Source organism: Bufo bufo, chromosome 1 (assembly GCF_905171765.1).
Source record: "Bufo bufo chromosome 1, aBufBuf1.1, whole genome shotgun sequence".
Classification (NCBI taxonomy): domain Eukaryota; kingdom Metazoa; phylum Chordata; class Amphibia; order Anura; family Bufonidae; genus Bufo; species Bufo bufo.
The window spans coordinates 455,755,274-455,761,472 of NC_053389.1; positions in this window are offsets into that span (position 1 = coordinate 455,755,274).

The following is a 6,199-nucleotide window of genomic DNA, read 5'->3' on the forward strand; positions in this document are numbered from 1 at the left end:
GCATGCTGCGATTTTCACGCAACGCACAAGTGATGCGTGAAAATCACCGCTCGTGTGCACAGCCCCATAGAAATGAATGGGTCAGGATTCAGTGCGGGTGCAATGCGTTCAACTCACGCATCGCATCCGCGTGGAATACTCGCCCGTGTGAAAGGGGCCTTAAGCTTACCAATGCCTCTTCCCGATCCTTTTAGGGCTGCCAGAAAAGCGTCCATTGTTCTATCTCTTTAGTCTGCAAATGGCCACTTCAGCATTTTAAAAACGCCACCAGTTGTAAAATACAATAGATGTATTTAGTTATTTGCTAGCATTCTCCTAAAGCAAACTTGCCTGGCTATGAGCTGAGCGCTGCGATTGGCCAGAGCTACAGCATAGGAGAAGAAGACGCCGGCAGGATCAAGTGGGTGGAGCCTAACTACTTACATACCGGAGGCTATACCGGACGAACGGAGCGGCGCCCGGGGATAACAGTAAGTGCAGCGGGATCCCTGGGCGCCGCTCTACACTTCTGTATAGTTAGTTTAGAGGCTTTCCTCTGGTGAAAGGTCCTCTTTAAGAAAAATGATTTCCTATAGATCTAACTGACATGGAGGGCAGCCAGCAGAGCTCTTCACCTTGCTTTGTAATGGGATCCATTTGAGTTCTGTTACATTGGGGTTTTAGAAAAATATTGTACAGTGGAGCACTATTCTTGTCATCAGAAATACTGAAAACCTTTTAGTTTCAATTTAAAACCAATGAAAATGGATCTGTTATAGCCTTCATGATCTTGAACTTGCAGATGCTTTGGTTTTATGTAAACATCTAGAGCTTTATTGAGTATAGTGCTTTTTGTATTTGTTTATAAAAAAAAAAATAACAGAACGAAAAAAGATAAAAACATCCTGCATGATATGATACATAAATATGCGGATGTGAATGGCTCACGTTTAAAGAAAAAATATACTGTAACATAATTACACTCACATAGCACTAAATACAGAGGTTATATATACACTAATACCTCATTTTGATATTGTAACTAACTCTGAGGTTCTTAGCAGATATATAGTTAGGTCCATATATATTTGGACACCAACACAACAATTTTTTTTTTTTACCTGTTTACTAAAACATATTCAAGTTATAATTATATAATGGACATAAAGTCCAGACTTTTAGCTTTCATTTCAGGGTATCCACATTAAAATTGGATGAAGGGTTTAGGAGTTTCAACTCATTTACATGTGGCACCCTGTTTTTAAAAGGGACCAAAAGTAATTGGACAATTGGCTCAAAGGCTGTTTCATGGGCAGATGTGGGCAATGCCTTCATTATTTCATTCTCAATTAAGCACATAAAAGGCCTGGAGTTGATTTGAGGTGTGGTGCTACCATTTTGAAGATTTTGCTGAGAAGTAAACATGCAGTCAAAGGAGCTCTCTATGCAGGTGAAACAAGCCATCCTTCATCTGCGAAAACAGAAAAAATCCATCTGAGAAATTGCTACACTATTAGGAGTGGCAAAATCTACAGTTTGATACATCCTGAGAAAGAAAGAAAGCACTGGTGACCTCAACAATGCAAAAAGACCTGGACGCCCACGGAAGTCAACAGTGGTGGATGATCGCAGAATAATTACCATGGTGAAGAGAAACCCCTTCACAACAGCCAACCAAGTGAACAACGCTCTCCAGGATATAGGCGTATCAATATCCAAATCTACCATAAAGAGAAGACTACATGAAAGTAAATACAGAGGGTTCACTGCATGGTGCAAGCCACTCATAAGCCTCAAGAATAAGAAGACTAGATTGGACTTTGCAAAAAAAAAAAAACATTGTAAAAAACCAGCACACTTCTGGAAGAACATTCTTTGGACAGATGAAACCAAGATCAACCTCTACCAGAATGATGGAAAGAAAAAAGTATGGAGAAGGCATGGTATAGCTCATGATCCAAAGCATACCACATCATCTGTAAAACACGGCGGAGGAAGTGGGATGGCTTGGGCATGCATGGCTGCCAGTGGCACTGGGTCCCTAGTGTTTATTGATCATGTGACACAGGACAGAAGCAGCTAGATGAATTCTGGGGTTTTCAGAGACATACTGTGTGCTCAAATCCAGCCAAATGCAGCCAAACTGATTGGTTGGCGTTTCATAAAACAGATGGACAATGACCCAAAACATAAAGCCAAAGCAACCTAGGAGTTTATTAAAGAAAAGAAGCTTGGCCAAGTCAGTCACCTGATCTGAACCCAATAGAGCATGCATTTAACTTGTTAAAGACTAATCTTCAGACAGAAAGGCCCACAAATAAACAGCAACTGAAAACCGCTGCAGTTAAGGCCTGGCAGAGCATTAAAAAGGAGGAAGCACAGCGTCTCCATGAGTTCAAAACTTCAGGCAGTCATTGCCAACAAAGGGTTTTTAATCAAGTATTAGAAATTAACATTTTATTTACAATTATTTAATTTGTCCAATTAGTTTTGAGCCCCTGAAATTTAGGGATTGAGTTTAAAAAATGCTTTAGTTCCTCACATTTTTATGCAATCATTTTGTTCAACCCACTGAATTAAAGCTGAAAGTCTGAACTTCAACTGCATCGGAATTGTTTTGTTTAAAAACCATTGTGGTAATTTACAGAACAAAAATTATAAAAATGTTGTCTCTGTCCAAATATATATGGACCTAGCTGTATTTTGATAAAAGCACATCAGAGCCCACCTACCCCAGCAAGGTGATCTCAGTCCAGGCAGGAACCTACTCTTTTTTTAATACTTATCTGATGACATTAGGCATTTACACTCCGGAGAGCAGAACCTGCACATATACTGTGTTGCCACTTGTTACCTCTGTGTTCTTTAAAGCAAACAATGAGAGGAAGAGCAAACTCAGCTATATGTATCACCTAATAAAAAAAAACTATGGAATAGGTGGGATTCTGACTTGGAGGTGGCCACACCTCAAGTGTGTATTGCAAAGATAACAAATCACAGAAAGAAAAAGGATAAAAACATTGTGCGTGATATGATAAATAAATATGTGGATGTACATTGCCACATTTAACCCCTTCACAACCTGGCTATTTTCCATTTTTTTATTTTTATTTTTTACTCCTAGCCTTTTATTTTTCCATTCATATAGCTGTTTGAGGGTTTGTTTTTTTGCGGGATATGTTGTACTTTCCTATTGCACCATGTACAGTTGCATACAATGTCAGAAGTGGGGAAAAAATTCCAAATGGGGTGGAATTATAAATAAAAAAACACAATTCCGCCACAGTTTTTATAGGTTTTGTTTTTACAGGGTTTCCAATGTGGTAAAACTGACCTGTTAATTTTATTTTCTGGGTCAGTACAATTACAATGATACACATGTATATAGTTTTACTTGCGTACTGTTTAAAAACTGAAAAAAAAAAAAAAAAACTTTGCAAAAATATTAAAAAATCTTGATCCAAGGTAGCACTCACTTAGCACTAAACACAAATGTTATATACACTGCGTGCAGAATTATTAGGCAAATGAGTATTTTGACCACATCATCCTCTTTATGCATGTTGTCTTATTCCAAGCTGTATAGGCTCGAAAGCCTACTACCAATTAAGCATATTAGGTGATGTGCATCTCTGTAATGAGAAGGGGTGTGGTATAATGACATCAACACCCTATATTAGGTGTGCATAATTATTAGGCAACTTCCTTTCCTTTGGCAAAATGGGTCAAAAGAAGGACTTGACAGGCTCAGAAAAGTCAAAAATAGTGAGATATCTTGCAGAGGGATGCAGCACTCTTAAAATTGCAAAGCTTCTGAAGCGTGATCATCGAACAATCAAGCGTTTCATTCAAAATAGTCAACAGGGTCGCAAGAAGCGTGTGGAAAAACCAAGGCGCAAAATAACTGCCCATGAACTGAGAAAAGTCAAGCGTGCAGCTGCCAAGATGCCACTTGCCACCAGTTTGGCCATATTTCAGAGCTGCAACATCACTGGAGTGCCCAAAAGCACAAGGCGTGCAATACTCAGAGACATGGCCAAGGTAAGAAAGGCTGAAAGACGACCACCACTGAACAAGACACACAAGCTGAAACGTCAAGACTGGGCCAAGAAATATCTCAAGACTGATTTTTCTAAGGTTTTATGGACTGATGAAAGGAGAGCGAGTCTTGATGGGCCAGATGGATGGGCCCGTGGCTGGATTGGTAAAGGGCAGAGAGCTCCAGTCCGACTCAGACGCCAGCAAGGTGGAGGTGGAGTACTGGTTTGGGCTGGTATCATCAAAGATGAGCTTGTGGGGCCTTTTCGGGTTGAGGATGGAGTCAAGCTCAACTCCCAGTCCTACTGCCAGTTTCTGGAAGACACCTTCTTCAAGCAGTGGTACAGGAAGAAGTCTGCATTCTTCAAGAAAAACATGATTTTCATGCAGGACAATGCTCCATCACACGCGTCCAAGTACTCCACAGCGTGGCTGGCAAGAGAGGGTATAAAAGAAGAAAATCTAATGACATGGCCTCCTTGTTCACCTGATCTGAACCCCATTGAGAACCTGTGGTCCATCATCAAATGTGAGATTTACAAGGAGGGAAAACAGTACACCTCTCTGAACAGTGTCTGGGAGGCTGTGGTTGCTGCTGCACGCAATGTTGATGGTGAACAGATCAAAACACTGACAGAATCCATGGATGGCAGGCTTTTGAGTGTCCTTGCAAAGAAAGGTGGCTATATTGGTCACTGATTTGTTTTTGTTTTGTTTTTGAATGTCAGAAATGTATATTTGTGAATGTTGAGATGTTATATTGGTTTCACTGGTAAAAATAAATAATTGAAATGGGTATATATTTGTTTTTTGTTAAGTTGCCTAATAATTATGCACAGTAATAGTCACCTGCACACACAGATATCCCCCTAAAATAGCTAAAACTAAAAACAAACTAAAAACTACTTCCAAAAATATTCAGCTTTGATATTAATGAGTTTTTTGGGTTCATTGAGAACATGGTTGTTGTTCAATAATAAAATTAATCCTCAAAAATACAACTTGCCTAATAATTCTGCACTCCCTGTATAGACTAATACCTGATTTTGATGAATTGAATTGATGAATGATAAATAACCCTGAGGTTCTTAGCAGATATATTTTGATTACTGCAATATTGTACCTATCTGATGTCATTGCGCATTAATACTGACGAGAGCAGAACCTGTATATGTGCAGTATATGTGCAGGTTCTACTTTCCTAAGAGTACATGTCCAAAGACATCACATAGGTATTAAATAGAGTAGGTTCTTGTCTGGACTGAGATCACCTTGCTGGGGTAGGTGGGCTCAGATGTGTTTTGATCAGAACATAGTTGCTAAAAACCTCAGTTAGTTATCATATCAAAATGAGGTTTGTTTGTTTTATGATAGATTCACCTACACAGTTGCTAATATTGTGATCAAGAGACTTCCCAGCTCTGTGCCAATTACATTGCTTCATTGGTTGAGTTTACCAACCACAACCACTTTTACATAAGGCTACATTCACACACTATTTTTCTACCATTTTTGTACTCATTTTTTGTCTGTCTGACCTTCATAATGGCTGTTTTGCATCCGTTTGGAAATGGTTTTCATGGCAGTTAAAAATGGTCATTCAAAATGGATGAATGTCATAGTTTATTTTTTTTTTTTTCATAATCCCAACCCCTTCAGTATACATAATATCCCCTATGGTGGCCTCCAACAGTAATAGTGTATGCTATAGTGGCCCCCAACGGTAATAATTTCTGCCATAGTGGCACCCTGCAGTAATAATGTCCCCCATAGTGGCCTGCAGTGGTAATAATGTCCCCCATAGTGGCCCCCAATGGTAGTAATGTCCCCAATAGAGTCCCGCAGTGGTAATAATGTCCCCCATAGTTGCCCCCAGCAGTAATAATGTCCTGCATAGTGGTTCTCAGCTGTAGTATTTTTTTAGGAAAAAAAATTAATAATTACCCACCTCATCCACTTGCACGAGCAGAGGCGGTCGCTGAGTTCTATGGGGTCCATCTGGGCGTGAAAACTGCAAAAATAGAACATGTTCTAATTTCTGACGGAAGCTATTTACTGGCCGTTAAAATAACAGTCATGTAAATAGCCCCATAGACTGCAATGGTTCTGGAAATGGTTGTTTTCAATTGTTGTGTGAATGTAGCCAAAGACTAACTTAGAGGTTGTCATAGCACCACTTACA